Raw genomic sequence first — 16632 nt, 5'->3', positions numbered from 1 at the left:
TGTCTTAGGATAGGACAGTCAAGAGGACAGAAGAACTGCCTCAGAGTACTCAAGCTCAGAGAAGTATTTCAATGGGTTACTTGCATACCTGATCAGATATATACCTCAGCAAGAATACTGAAAAAAAATGCAACAACCTGAATCAATTAAATGCACTTTTGGACTTAGAAATTTTCTTTAACAGAGAGCCCCCAGTCATTCACCTTTTTCATGTAAATTTTCAGCCAAAGCAAATATTCTAACCAAAAAATCAAGAGTATCTGTCTTTCCAGTGTAAACCTCTTCCATTTCTGATTATCTATCTATCTATCTATCTATCTATCTATCTATCTATCTATTTATATTTTAGAGAAAGGGAAAACGAGTGTGCGAGTGGGAGACAGAGAGAGAGAGAGAGTCTTAGGCTCCATGCTCAGCATGTGGAGGCAGATGCGGGGCTTGATCCCTTGACTCTGGGATCATTATCTGGTTAGTATTGAATTGATATCTGAATTAGTATTGAATTTGATAGAGAAAAGGGAAGAATGAATGTATTAAGAATTAGGTGATCAGGATTTTGGGCCCAATTATATCACTAAGTCTTTGACATTGATTAAATGAAAAGACTTGTATTAACTCTTTCCTCACAGAGCCACTGTGATGAATACATAATATAAAACATTTGAAGAATTTATAAAATCTGTAATGTACTATAATAACACCAGAAATTATTATAAAAATATAGTAAAATATAATGTTTTATGTACTTTTTAAAAATCAGAAATTAATATTATCTATCTCTATTAAATTGAAAAGTAAGTGAATAACATTTTAATGCCTTTAAATAACAACAACAAAAGTGCATTATGCCTTTTCAAACCCAAACTAATACTCTGCATTGTGGTAATGTTAACTATATTTAACTTTATTCTGATCTATAAACATTGATACTAATTGTGTCATGAAAACATTTATTTCATTCATTTATTCTACAGATATTACGGGTGAAGTATTGGTAAAGCAATATGTAAGAAGACAAAAAACTTGCAAAAAACATTGTCGTATAATCAAGAAAGAACACATACATACGTGCATGTATATGTATAATACACATACATGTAAGTATATATTAAGGAAAGAGAATTATCAATGAAAATATTATAAAAATATGGTAGGAGATCAAGCTTTGGAGTTTAAAAGGAAAAGATAGTTCTTGTGGTTGTCAATATTATGGGACGTTCATGGCTGAGATTTCTAAATTAAACAAAATTTTGAAAAATTACATATACATGAGCCATGTCAGTACTAGGCTAGATGAGAGAGTCTGCAGTTTGATTTTCTAAATGGAATATTTAGTGAATTTAAAGTAATTATTAAAGTACTAAGATTTATACCTACCATGTTGCAATTTATTTTGGCTTTTATCAAGTTTCCTGTTCTCTGCATCTCTAATTTCTTAACTTTTTAAAAGATTAAACACTTTTAAAATTACCTAATTCTTTATCTTTTAGTAGCTTGTTATTGATTCTTTTACTATTCTTTTGTGGTTATCCTAAAGAGCAAAATTTGCAACTTTGATTTTTTTTTTTTTTTTTTTTACACAACTTAGTATGAATTAGTACTTTATCCCTTTCTGGGCAATGCAGATATCTTTAGAACTTCAATACAGTCACCATTAGACACATGTGGCCATTTAAATGTGAACTGAACTTAATTAAGTAAAATTAAAAATTCAGTTTCTCAGTTGCATTAGCCATATTTCTTCTTAGTGCTCAGTGGGCACAAGGGACTAGAGTTTACCCCACTGGACAGCTTCCAATTGAAGATTTACATAATGTTGGCAATTCTATGAGAGAGCAGTGCTTTGGAACACTTATTTTCCCTACTTTCCTATATTATGTACTGTTTATTTCCTTGCATATTAGTTTTACATATATTTAACCTCTACTAGATTTACTATTGTTATTTATTTATTTGTTTGTTTGTTTATTTATTTAATATTTTGAGAGGGTAGGGGCAGAAAGAGAGGGGAGACAGAGAACCCAAGCAGGCTCCACGCTGTCTCTGCAGAGCGTGATATAGGGCTCAAACTCAGGAACCATGAGATCATGACCTGAGCCCAAAAGGAAGAGTCAGACGCTTAACTGACTGAGCCACCCAGGTGCCCTGCTATTATTGCTTTTGTATAGTCAATATTTATATTTATCTACATTTATAACATTTCTATTGTCCTTTATTCCTTACCCCCTACATTTCATGTTTTATCCAGAATAATTTTATTTTAACCTGAAGAACTCTATTGGTATTTAGTTCAGGGGGAAAAAAGTGATAAATTCTCTGATTTTGATAGTCTGAAAATTTATTTATTTCATCTTTAATTTCTTTTGGAAGAAATAGAAATGTATGTTGACAGTTGTTTTAAAGAAGTTATTAAACATTTTAAAGAAGTTACTCCATTTTTTTCCAAGGCTTCTATATCTTCCTTATAAAGTCAGCTCTAGCCTTACTGCTATTCCTTTCAGGATAATACCTTTTTTTTCCTCTGGCTGTTTAAATATTTTCTCTTTATCTTTGATATTCATTAGTTTTACTATGATGTACAAAGGAACAGAATACATTTATTCTACTTGAATTTCAAGAAGGAAATATTATATAAATGTATTGTTCATATCTTATTTGTTTGAAAACTCTAGCCCTAATTATCCCATTCTGTTACTCTAATTTTCCCATTCTGTCTCTAACCCTTGACAGATAGAGATATGTACTATTTACACTCAGGTTTTTGTTTTTATTTTTGTTTTTTTTTTTGCTGCTCATTTCAGAGCTATTGTGTAAAAGAATGCTCTAGCTGTCCATTTGCACACAGGACATTAGTAGGAGAAATGGGCTCATCTGTCTGGAAAAGTGATCAGGGATTTCGTGATATAAAACTGACTACTTGGATTGGATTCCTATCAGGCGCATTTGCCAGTGAAATGATCCATTCAGCTGTAATGAGGTGGAGTTTTGCCTGTAGCCAGATTGTTGGGAGATATCCCTGGAGTTGCTTAGGGACCTGCAGGAGGGGTGTGGGTGGGACTAGTTACTGACTGGTACAACTCCTGGGTTAGACTAGGGCTTTTTTTCTTTTTTATTAAGTTTTTTTTTTTAATTTAGTTTTAGTTTTTTATCTATTTTTAAGTTTTTATGTAAATTCCAGTTAATTACTATACAGTGTTATATTAGATTCAGGTGTACAATATAGTGGTTCAACAATTCTAAACATCATTATTGAGTGCAGATCATAAGTGTACTCTTAATCTCCTTCACTATTTCACCCATCCCCTCCCCCTACCTTTCCTCTGGCTTTATTTTAAAGGAGTACCTTCAGTTAAATTTCTTTGGTTTTCCTCTGGAAGGTTGGCTCAAGCCTTCAGAAACTTGCTTGTGGCTGGGAATTTACTATCATATACATCAAATCTACCTTACAGTCTTTGAATTTTTTCAGAATCTCCATGATTCTGTCTGGATTTTTTCTATTGATCTTTTAATTCTTTATTATCTCTAACTTTCTATTCTGCTGTTAACCAATCTATTGATATCTTAATTTCAATAGTTGCAATTTTAAAATCTAAAATATCTTTCTGATTCTTTTTAAAGAGATTTTAGTTCTGTAGTAAAATTCCTTTCTTGCCATCTATTTATTTGAACATAGAAATCATAGGTATTCTTTTTTTTACTGTTTATTTATTTATTTCAAGAGGTGGGGGGAGAGAGAGAGAGAGAGAGAGAGAGAGACAGAGAGAGAGAAGAAAGGGAGAAGGGCAGAGAGAGAGGGCGACAGAATCTGAAGTGGGCTCTGTGCTGACAGCAGAGAGAGCCTGATGACGGGCTTGAACCCATGAACTGTGAGATCATGACCTGAGCTGTAGATGGATGCTTAACTGACTGAACCATCCAGGTGTCCCCATTGGTATAGTTCACATTCAATTTTAAAGAATATATTACAATTTTACATATTTTCTTCTTACCAACTTTCATGACTCTCACCACTGCTTGTGCTCTGCCACAGGTGAAATGGTTCATCTGTTTCCTCATTCCTTGGAGAGGTTTATTGAACTTTGGAATTCAGTTCACCAGGTTGACTTGTGATCTCGTATCTCTGATGGGCTCAAGAAAAGTTACGCTTTTGAAGACTGTCTTGATGTTAGCATGTGAGTTATGTTCTCTTGTAACTTTCTAAATCCTAAGTGAAAGCAGAGCTCTTTCCTGTGTATTTTAATGTAAAAGAAAACAATAGCATATTAATTTATTTTCTGAATTTAATTTTATCCCAAATTATATTATCTAGTGTAAATATTTATTGAAATAAAATCTACCAAATAGTAGTAGGCTTATTAATGATTAGCAAAAAAAACAACAAATCAGTGCCCATTATTAAAATTTTAAATTTACATGAAGGAAAATGGAAAAATAAATTAATTAGCAGACAGGATTTCTAATACCAGCTCTCTCAATGACTCTGCATGAATCACATGTTATCTCTTAGTCTCAGTCTTTCAAACGTCAACATAAAAAGTGTTAAATCCAGAACCTAAGTTTCTCATATTTCTACTTATTCAGCCACCTCCTCTATCCCCGTGCAAACACACATATCCTGAACTCTGGTCTTATCAAATGACTACTTCCAGTTTCTATTTGTAAAAAAACAAAAAAAAAAACAAAAAAACCTCTGATATATAAATATGATATGCATTTTTTGACATTAAATTGGACAGATTTTTTTTTTGTTTTCTTCTGACCATACACTGAATTACGTTGCCTGAAGATCTTTTTCCATTCTTTGGATCTTTGTATTTTCAATGAGGTAAAGCAAAGTTTGTCTGCAAACAAAATCAACCTCTGGACCTGCTAACAGATGATTAAATGACATTTCTAATAAATTATGCAGGATATTAGAAATGTATCATTTTAAAACCTGTGGATTTCCATGTTTCATATTTGATAAGGTATTTAAACTGTTCTATACTTACAATTGTGGACACATGTATCCTAATACATGTCTCTACATAGGTAATATTTCATCTTTTCCATTTTATAAATCTCACTCCAGCATTCAAGTATTTCCAGCTGTTCCTTCTTTAGGCTTTCTAGTATAGTTGGGATAGTAAAATAAATTAGGAGACCAAAAGTTAAGTGCCTTTAACAACCAGAGAGGCCCAGTGACCATCTTCAAATATTTCCCCTGAAGGGAACTAAGATTGTTATAAAATTGCATTGTTACATGAAAGAAAAAAACAACAAGGAAACAGTATGAATTGTACTTTCTTGGCAGGTTTGGTAATAGATTTGACAATTCTGTCATCCAGTCATAAACCTCCAATTATGTCCAAGGCACTAGAGCCATTTCAAATAACAAATAAAGGCTTCATTCACTCAGTGTCAAATCACTCAATGTCCTCCTCTTCTGTCAATAGCTAGTTTAAAAGTGAAGATGGCAAGTGGAGGCAATCTATATAACTTGACATTACGTAGACATCCAGAACAGGATTTTAAGTGTAGCAATATCGCTTCATGATAGAATATACCAATGAAGTGCTCTTGTCATTAATTATGTTTATGGCATTATAATAAAAGCAAAATGAATCAGTGAACTCTGTAGGCTTGCAGACTGCCAAATGTTATAGCCATATTAGGTAGATTAATTTGATTTGGTTCTGAATAACAACAACAGAAACATTCATATTAATTTACCATGTGAATTAAAATGACCTAAGTGTTGTTAATTCACTTTCTAGCTAAATTCACTGGTAAAGTTGGAATAATAATTGTGTAAAAATGAATTTAATCATATTTAACATGTAAGTTTAGTGACTATTTAGAACATTCTCACATATTATAACATCATTTCCTATATATTTATAAAACCTGGGACACTGTATATTTAACAATTGCCTAAACATATATATCTAACTGAGTTAGAGCCAAGTATGAAATATTTCAGTATATGATTACAATATAAGGTTGTTGTTTTCTTCTGGTTTCCATGAGCTTTATTACTGAAGTCCTAAAACAAAACTTAAAAATTTTCTGAGATAAATTCTTTGCAACTAAATAATCATCATCTCTGACCTTATCTAAAAATGTGGTTGCATGTGATATAAAGACATTCTGAATAGATTTGAGGGCTTTTATACTTCATAAAAGAAAAGGATAATATTGAGGAAGGAGCATTAGATTACCTAGGGTGGTAGGATCTCTGTGGGAAAAAAAAAACTTTGGTACTGTCTGCAGACTTAGTTGTATGTAATATATTATATGTATATATATACACATATATATTTAATACACATATTCTTAAGCTTTATTGAGGTATAACTAATATACAAAACACTGTGAATGTTTAATGTACATAATCTGATGAGTATGGACATATGCAAACACTCATGAAACCATCACTACAATCAAACTCCTTCAAAAGTTTCCTTATGTTCTTTTGTAATTTTTCATTTGTTTTCATTTTTTGTTTTTTTGTGAGATGAATACTGATTGATTTCACTTATATAATGAATCTAAAATAGTTAAATTCATAGCAGCAGAGAATAGAATGGTGCTTGCCAATGGCAAGAGAAGGGGGAAATAGGATTTAGCTGTGTATTGAATTTTACATGAAAGTAGTCTAGGAAGCATTCAACAAACCATTTCAGTCACAGAATAAAATCTACACACACACACACACACACACACACACACACACACACCTTATCTTTTTCAGTCATTATCACTTAATGCTTCACTGTATACTCTACTCAGGAACTCCAAACTCCATAGGAGCCTTCAACCTCTTTAATCTTTATTGTAGCAATACAGTTATAACAGTATTTCTTTTTTTTTCTTTTTTAAAGATTTTAAGTAATCTCTAGACCCAAAGTGGGACTTGAGATTACGACCCTGAGATCAATAGTCATTTGCTCTACCGACAGAGCCAGCTAGGATCCCTGAATAGTATTTCCTGAATCTGTTGGGGATAATAGTCAAAGTATAACATTCATAATAGTCAAGTACACTGGCCAAATTTTAATCATGACTCTGTTCTTAAGTGTATTAGTTCAGGCTTTAACAAAGCTGTCAGCACATAAAAATATCTGCTAAGCTTTGTGGGTTGAAATCTTTAGTTCAATTAACAAATTATAATAAAAACTGATCTGACTTCTAGTAACAGAAAGCCTTTCAAATATTTATCATTCTAAATATTTTTTAACCAGGGTTTTGTCATAAAGTGAGAACCAAAGCCAAACAACCAAAAGATACATATAAATTATGAATTTTTCTTAGCTTCATGACTACTAAAAAATTAGAAAAAATCATAGAATAATTCCTATAGAGAAAAATGTGCATATTAACAGAAATATGGGCCACGCTATCATAGATATGTCTCAGTGCATCTCCATTAGTATAAATTAATAGGCCATTCCATAGCTAGAGATCATCCACAGGAAGAAGAATATTGGAAGAACAAATATTGTGTTTTATTTACAATGCAGATCACTGTAGGAAAAGAACTTCTTTGATTTGGATCATTTATTCATCTTTCTGGGATGTGGTAGAAAATGCTGAAATCATCTAAACGGATCACGTAAAACATGTCAAATATTTTTTAGTAAGAGTGTGAGTTTAGAAGGAAAGCAGAGCAGTGAAACAATTAATATTCAGTCTAGTGTATTTGCATTGTATTTACAATCCCTGCTCTGGGTGTTCAATGAATATACTTTAGAGATAATCTGAACACGTACTCCTCGGCTGTTACTTCATTTAGAGTCTCTCACAGTCTAAGAAGCTTGACTTTTTTTTTTAATGACACTTTACACCTCTTCCTACTATGAAGACCTAGTTTGGGAGAATATAGTATAAGATTATAAGTAAGGACTTAAGAAGTTACATATAGTTTCCTACTTGTAGCCCCAATCTCACATTGAATGTGATAAATAGATTTAACTTGGAAAGGTAAACCGTTGCAAACTGGCCACATTTATTGGTAACAATGATATAAGGGAGTAGTTTCCAACCTATGTGAGTATGAGTGAACATACTGGGAAAAATATAACAGTTTCATTTTTAGCATTTGTACACTAAGAAAATCCATTATTTGAAAAGACCAAATAGTAGCATAGCAATATTTTAAAATTAATTTGCATACTATTAACAAAGCATTCATATACTTCAAAAGATTATTTATGCAAGTGAAATGTAATAACAGTACATAGACAATGCTTGGTAATTATCTGTGTAAGAGACCAACTGAAATAACCTCATGACTCCCCAGGCATGTGAAACCCACAAACTGGGAACCAAAAATATAAGGGATGTCTTTCTCTTTGGCTCTCTTTCTCCCTCCCGTTACTCTCCTTTTATTATTTTTTCATTAATTATCAATAATTCTTCTTTTTGACATCAATTAGAATACCTAAAATAAGGGGTACAATTTTTGTCAGATGATCTAGTAAACAGTAATGGAGTTACTGAGCTAAAACACAAATTATGAGTTGTCCACATACAATATTCACATCTGCTGAAGCAGTTATCTAAGGTCATTTGACACCTATCTCTTATTAAAGGTGGGGTACAAATTAAAGTATAAGTTTATACTAGGAATATGTGGGAAAAATCATTTATGAGAAAACTTTTCTAATAAGACAAGTGCTAGCTACAAATGAACTATATCTGACAGCTAAATAATTTCACACCCTGTGTAATTGATACTTTAGTGTAAACAAAACAAAACATTTTTAAAAGTTTTAATCAGCCACAGGTTTACTGTGATTGTAATCTTCTTATGAGAGCTAATTTTCTAGAGTCAATGTGTTAATTGAACTAAGCCATATAAGACATAAGCGTAATCATACAAGGTGTTCATTTCCCCCCATTGCACAAGAGTATTTGATTATATATGTCATGTACTTCATTCAAAAGCTAATGATCTATTAGAGAAGATCAGTTACATATAGGAACAACGACAACAAAGGGTATAAGATGAGGAATTTAAAAATGCTTGCACAGATACACTATCACATTAAAGAAAAAGAAGCAATTACCATCAACTTCAGCCATTATGGACCACTTTCAATAGTGGAAAACTGTATTAAAATAGCTATCTCAATAGATAAAATTAAAGGTATGCTAAATCTGAGTAAATTATTGAGAGAATGCTATGTACCAAATACTGTGCTAAATACTAGTGAAAGCATCATAACTAAGAAATAAACTTTGTGTTCAGAGACGGTGGTTGTATGAAGAGGCATATATGAAATAAAATCTTTGTGTCTTTTTGTTAAAAGCTATAAGAAAGACAAAGGATAACATACACTTATACAGTGGGTACAATTTTTAAATACAAATATAAATGGATTTTAGAAAGTGGAGTGAATAATGCTGTCAATGGCATGGATTGGAATGTTCCATGGAATGTACATATGTGTCTTGAAGAGGACTGGAGTGCACGAGTCAGATAGGAGTAGGAAGAGTGTTACAGGCAGAGGAAAAACCATAGACAGGGCCAAAGATGCTTGCAAGGAAGTAATTGTAGGTAGAAAATAATTTTTGAGGTTGGTGGATTATAGAGTGATTAAAATCTATCTGAATAAGTTAAGGTTCAAATAGGGGAACTGAACCATTGAGAATAGTAATGTGTGCTAAAGGATTTCTTTTAGGGATAGGTTGTGCATGGTTATAGGAGAGTCTTGGGAGTATGGATGCAGAAACAGGAACTGGGACTTTAGAGGAGAGTCACTAATTAACCATTTGGAAGCTGTGGTGTGGATGGACAAATCAGAGCTTACAAGGTAATCTGGGAAGCCAGCCAGTCCAACTCACAGAGCAGCACCACGAAAGGAGCTGGGAGAAAAGACTCGGAAAAACTGTCCCTCTGCAGAGCTACCAGTTCTCTCAGTTCCTTGTTGCTGTTGGAAGCCAGGGAAAAGAGCAAACATTATTGGGTAAGCAAGGACAAACTAGAAACTATTGCTGTTTCTGCACATCATTATATCCAATCATAGTGTCCTTCAGAAAGCAAGGACAGGTACTTCATTCCTTACTGCTACTTCACTCTTTCCTTCCAAATTTTGTACAAGTTCAGCTTTAAAGCAACCAGAAAGCTATTTCTGGGACTATAGTTTCAGCTTTATCAAATTGGCAGAGTAAAATCACTACAACATCCTCACAACTCTTGACTTTTTGCAACATACACTGGAGAATTGTTAGGTATATTGAACGTGGGTGGGACAACGGCATTATATATTTTGATTTAGTAAAGCAACTTTGATCATACTGTGGAGAATGTATTGCTAGAGAGATCAATGGGAGACATTTTTAAAAAACTGAGAATATTTGTTCTATCTTTCAGAAATTAAGTATGTCATGGTCCCTATGAACTAAGGAAAGGATACTCAGGAAGGAGAGGAAAGGAAGGAAAGGAAAGATTTAAAAAATGCCAGAGCTTAAAATGATGCGACACATTGTCTTTGAACTCATATACTGGTCTCCACAGATCAATATATATTAGATCAGAGTTCATATGACCTATAGGGAAATATGAAGTACCAGATTAAAATATAGAGATATCTGAATACTTCAGTTGCCTCAAAATAAAAACTATAATTTGTGACATATATCTATATCTATATATCTATATCTATATCTATATCTATATCTATATCTATATCTATATCTACCTCCTATGGAAAACAGAAGTACTAAAGCAGATACACTAAGCATTTAAAAGATAAAAAAATAAGGTAAAATAAAAGCAATATGAAATAAGAATAAAATATGAAAAAAGAATAATTGCTAGAGGAAAAATTACATGTAAGCAATAAAATTGAGCAAACATACATGGGGTAGAAGCGATATATGTGGGAGGAAATCAGTAACTTGGAAGTTTATCATGAGGAACTCTCTCTTTGACCCTTTTATTATTTAAATTTAATTTTTAACTGATTTCTAATTTATATTTTCAAGTGTTTTTATTGTTTCATGGTTTTTGCTCTCCCTCTGTCTTTTGGTTTCTGAAGTTGTTTTTATCACCTACTTTCTTTCTTGGATTCTACCAGTTTTTGTTGCATCTCCTCCTACTCTTTGGCAATCATTTACTGCTTGCTATCCATCTATCTCTTCCTTGAGGTCCCCCACTCTTTGATTGTTATTTTTATTTTGTGGTCCTCCTGTATAGCTGCAGTTGCTTTAACAAATTTAGGATGGTGTTCTAATCATCTTGTGATCGCTTTCTTCCTACTTCAAACATTATGCATTCACATTGAATAAGTTCTTCTGCTTCATGATACCATCTCTTTTTCTGTTGAAAAAAATTTTTTTATTAGGACAGTCATGCAACCATTTTGCACCCTTAATATTAAAGTAGGATTGAATGAATGTTGATTTCCTTTTTTATCAATTCACAGTTGGTCATGTCAGACTTCCCTGGATCATCCATAAACAGAAGCTTCCAGTAGAAGGAGGAAAGGGCCAGGGAAGATATAAGATTCTATGTTCAGGGTCTCCCTCTTCTGTTGCTACTGTGATCATTTGTCTCTTTCTGTAACCAACATTTTGCAATTAAGTACATAAAGTACTTCCACTGACAGTTAAATAAGGAGTTTGAACCTATGATGTTTATATAATGGTGTTTTTATTTTATTTTATTTTATTTTATTTTATTTTATTTTATGAGAAAGAGAGAGAGAAACAGGGAGAGTGAGATTGGGGGAAAGGCAGAGAGAGGGAGAGCCTGGAGCCTGATGTAGACTCTATCTCACTACAGTGAGATCATGGTGAGATCATGACCTGAGCCAAAATCAAGAGTCAGTCACTTAACTGAATGAGCCACCCAGGAGCCCCAATATCATGGTGTTTTTAGAATTAATGTTGCTAAAGGAAAAGTGGTTCATTGTTAGTGTGATATTTAGACTAACTGGATCATTAAGATTGGCATTCTAGATCCCCAGATTCTTTTACTGTACTCTTGACAGTTATTAAAAGGAGAAAAATCAATACTTGCCAATTATCTTCAGACGACAGTTACAATTTGATGTACTCAAATGTATTTAACTTGGTTAAAGTAAAAGAGAGCTGGAAAAAGCAAATATACATCTGAAAAAAATGGGTAATGAAATCATATAACAGGAAAATGATTTCTAAATGGGTGTACCTTGGTTACAATTCTTTAGAATATTTAAGAACACAGAATAAGACACATTAAATAGCTCAAGTATATTGTATTTTTTAAACTCAGTGCTTAAGCGTATATATAAAATGCATGTGCATTAGTTATATATTACATATTTTAAATGCTACTAGTGTAGGGGTAGTAGACTATGCCCCATACATATTATAAACATATAAATATATAATTTATATTCCTGGGGTAGAGTACTAGATTGTGAGACTAGGAATTTTTTTGTATTAACCTGTAAGAGTCTGAATTTTTACCTAAACTTTAACAATAATATAAAGGAAAAAGAGATTAAAATTACTAATAATTATATTAAAGCTTCATGGTCATTTGTCATTTCTATCCTTAAATTCCTTTTCCCTCTGTTTTTATGCACAGAAACACACAAACCATTCATTAAAACGTCACTAAACAAAGTAAAATGTCATTCGTCACAATTTGAGTGAAGTATATAAAGAACCAATCTGAGATTAAGATAAATCAGATTTTAGGGTGAAAATCTTAAACAATGAGCTGAAAGACAGGATTTGGCTCTTACATCTCTTGATTGTCCATTACTCTTTTTTTGCATTCTGTATTATCCATTTCTGAAATATTCAATTAAAAAAAATCTCCAGGGCTACCAAAGGATAGTCTTTGCTTACCTGTTTTTTTGTTTGTTTGTTTGTTTGTTTGTTTAACTCATCTACCACAGAAAAATTGAGGGCAGGCAGGGAAACTCCAATTATAGTTGCCTATCACCTCTTTCGTTTCCAATGAAGTAATGAAGTAAGAAATGGTGCTTACTTTATAAGGTAATTATGAAGATTAAATCCATTATTATGTAGTAAGCAAAAGCTAAAGATTAACTGGTATTTTTACATTTACCTTTAGTGGAAGGAAAGGAGTGTAGATGCCCAGAGAACATAGCTTCACCGTTGTCTCTTCCTGGGCATCCCATCACATCAATTAAAGGAAAACTGTTCACCAAATACAGCAATCTAATAACATGTCATGAAGCAAACATTTCACTTCATAATTATTTTATACGTAGAAATGTAGTAATGAAAATGAAAGACATGTGGAAATGAGGGAAACATTTAGAATAAAAAATAATAAAAACAAACAAACAAACAAAAAAACCTCAAAATAATCTGGAGAAAGGGTACCTACTATAATCTAGTTTGTAAGAAGCATTTACTATGGGGCAGTATACATCAAGTGCAGAGGAACTGGATGAAAGACTAGAGTCACTGAGAAAACCAAGTTTATTTTGAGAATTTGACTTGAGTTTCATTAAGAAAAGTGAGCAATTTCATGTGTATAAAACCATCAAAAGAAACACTCCTCTTAACTTGAAATATATTCTTTCAAAAACAATTCTTAGCTGTGCTGATACTCAAATGCAGTACTGAGTTAATGATGGAAATAATGGAATAATGTATGTGGAGCATTGTCTACACTTTAGGCATAGCTGAAGCATTAGATATAGAAATATGAAAAAGACAAGGTGCTTGCCCACAAGGCACCAATAATTATGCATGAAATGCAATTTAAGTAACAACGTAGTCATTATTTAGTGGAATGACTTACTTAAAATACTGTACAACATGTTGTATGTTCCTACAAGAGAAAGCAACTATTTTGATGAAACTATCTGAAATGTTTCAATGAGGGGAGACTAAAATATAATCTTATTGTGAAGCAAATATTTCTTCCCCAAACAAAAAGATCAGATTATTTCAAGTAGTATACATTATTTGGATTAAAACATTAAGATTGGTTCATCAATTTAACTCATTCAGAATTTTGAAATACTAGCACTAAAAATCTCTAGGCTCATTCTAATAAATGTTGATTTGTTTGTTAAAGAATAAAATCATCTAATGAGTTTCTAAATTAAGTACATAAACTGATTAAGACTTAAATTACTGTTTTCAACAAATATTTCTTCTGTAATAATGATAAAGTATGATTCTTAATCATATTTCCAGAAGTTAGTCGTAGTTTATATTGAAAACAAAGAACACCAAACAAATAAAGATGTCTTAACATAATGTGTTGCTAAATTGCAAGCTAGAGTTGACAACTGAATTTTTTAGATTAATTGATTAGTTTATTCTATAGCAATTCTGTTACTTTGGACTGAAGTTATTTACTACATAATATTAAGCATTTGAATGAGTTGAGGAAAAATAGACTAACCAGAGGAGGAATCCTTATTCTGGGAAACATTATTTCAAAAGATGAATTTATACTTAGCTCAAATCGCAGTGAGTTGCTAGTAACTTTTATGTTTTCATATTAGATGCATAGAAAACAAAAGAATTGCAAATTTGTTTATATTTATAGTACCTAAGCCTTCCTCATGTGTTGAACTTCAAGTGCTCAAATGTTTCAAATATGCTATTTTAAACTTCTTGATTCTTGATAAAGCTATTTTTTACAGACACTATGCTTATTCTACACTATTTTTGTGGTTCTCTTCTTACTTCTCCTCTACTTCATCTCTTTTTTTCCTGTTCTGCTACCTTGCCTTTTCTTCCTCCTTTTTTTCTTGTCTAAAGCAGAAAATGAGTTCAGTTAGGGGTGTCTGGGTGACTCAGTCGGTTAAGTGTCTGACTTCTGCTTTCCGCTCAGGGCATGATCTCTCCAGTTTGTGAGATCCAGCCCTGTGTCCAGCTCTGCAGAACCTGCTTGGAACTCTCTCTCCCTTGCTTTCTGCCCCTCTACCTCCCCCTCCACACACTCTCTCCCTAAAAATAAACAAACAAACAAAAAAAAAGAAAATGAGTTCAGTTAAAAAGAAACCTAATACAACATTGTACACATCACCATTTCCCCCACTGTTTCCATCTTACCTGAGATTGTAGTGCAACATCAAAACCAGGACTCAAATTGGTACAATATAGGTGTATAGTTCAAAGTCATTTTATGACGTGTAGTTTTGTGTGATCACCATCAAGGTACAGAAATGTCCTGTCACCACAAAGAATTCCTTTATATTTCCCCTTTATATTTACACTTTCCTCCTTCCACCATCTGGAATCTCTATTACTGACTAATCTGAATTCCATCTCTATTTTTTGGTTACTTTAAGAATTGTATGTAAATGGAGTAAAAATGTGATCTTTTGATACTGACTCTTTTCACTTAGCATGAAACTGGTGATGACTGTCTCAACTGTTGTGTATATCAACGTTTACGCCCTCTTTATTGCCAAATAGTATGCTATGGTATACACAACTTAGCCATTTGCCTGTTTGTGGACATCTGGGTTGTTTCTAGATTGGGGCTGTTACAAATAAAGCTGCTGTACATTTTAAATATAATTTTATTGGTCAATTATACCTGAAAAAGCCTGAAAAAAATAAAGCTACTATGAACAATCATGTACAGGTTTTCTTGGACAGAATTTTTCATTTCTCTGGGATAAATACCCAGGAGTACATTTGCTGACTCAGGTGGTTAGTGTATATTTGGATAGACACTACAAACTATTTTCCAGAGTGGATATATTCATTTACATTCTCATTAGCAAGTAAGAGAGATCAAGTCTCCTCATACCCTCACCAGCATTTGGTATTGCCACTGTTTTTTATTCAAATTCTTATCTTTAAAGTTTATTTATTTATTTATTTATTTATTTATTTATTTATTTATTTAGAGACAAAGAGCAGGGAAGGGCAGAGAGAGAGGGAGAGAATCCCAAGCAGGCTCCACACTGTCAGTGCTAAACCCGATGCAGGGCTTGAACTCACGAATTGTGAGATCATTACCTGAGCCGAAATCAAGAGTCAGATGCTTGAAGCAACTGAGCCACCCAGACGCCCCTTGTTACTAATTTTTCATGTTAGCTATCCTAACATGTGTGTAATGATATTGCATCATGGACTTAATTTGCATTTCCCTAATGGCTAGTGACGTTTAACATCTTTTCTATTTACTTGTCATACCTATATAATCTTCGGTGAAATGTCTCTTCATATCTTTTGCCCATTTTCTTTTTTTTTAAATTTTTAATGTTTATTGTTTATTTATTTTTGAGACAGAGACAGAGCATGAATGGCCGAGGGCCAGAGAGAGAGGGAGACACAGAATCCGAAGCAGGCTCCAGGCTCTGAGCTATCAGCATAGAACCCGATGTGGGGCTCGAACTTACGGACCATGAGATCATGACCTGAGCTTCATGAAGTTGGACACTTAACCAACTGAGCCACCCAGGCACCCCTCTTTTGCCCATTTTGTAAATGGAATAGTTCCTTCTTTTAACGTTGAGTTTTTAGTGTTTGTAAGTTCTACATATGAATCCTTTGTCAGGTATCTGGTGTGAAAATATTTTCTCTCAGTCTGTAGCTAATCTTTTCACTCACTTAACAGAGTTTTCCCAGAACATAAGTTTTTGATTTTTATGAAGTTATGTTAATCAATTTTTTCTTTACAGATTTTTTTTTCTGTCATGTTTAAGAACT

The 16632-nt window shown here is 32.8% G+C and overlaps 1 long non-coding RNA gene across 1 annotated transcript in view; it reads right to left on the bottom strand.

The window, feature by feature from the left end:
• Positions 1-590: 590 nt before the first annotated feature.
• The window catches only part of LOC128314732 (uncharacterized), a 187003-nt gene continuing 170961 nt past the window's right edge, over positions 591-16632 (bottom strand). The window contains exons 3-4 of the long non-coding RNA XR_008296692.1: positions 9795-9914; positions 591-4227 (exon numbers count right to left, since the gene is read on the bottom strand). This is a non-coding gene — a long non-coding RNA (uncharacterized LOC128314732). The remainder of the gene's footprint in view (positions 4228-9794; positions 9915-16632) is intronic.

Source organism: Acinonyx jubatus, chromosome A2 (assembly GCF_027475565.1).
Source record: "Acinonyx jubatus isolate Ajub_Pintada_27869175 chromosome A2, VMU_Ajub_asm_v1.0, whole genome shotgun sequence".
Lineage (NCBI taxonomy): Eukaryota > Metazoa > Chordata > Mammalia > Carnivora > Felidae > Acinonyx > Acinonyx jubatus.
Note: the sequence above shows the minus strand (reverse complement) of the source record. Positions and strands in the feature narration are given on the sequence as shown.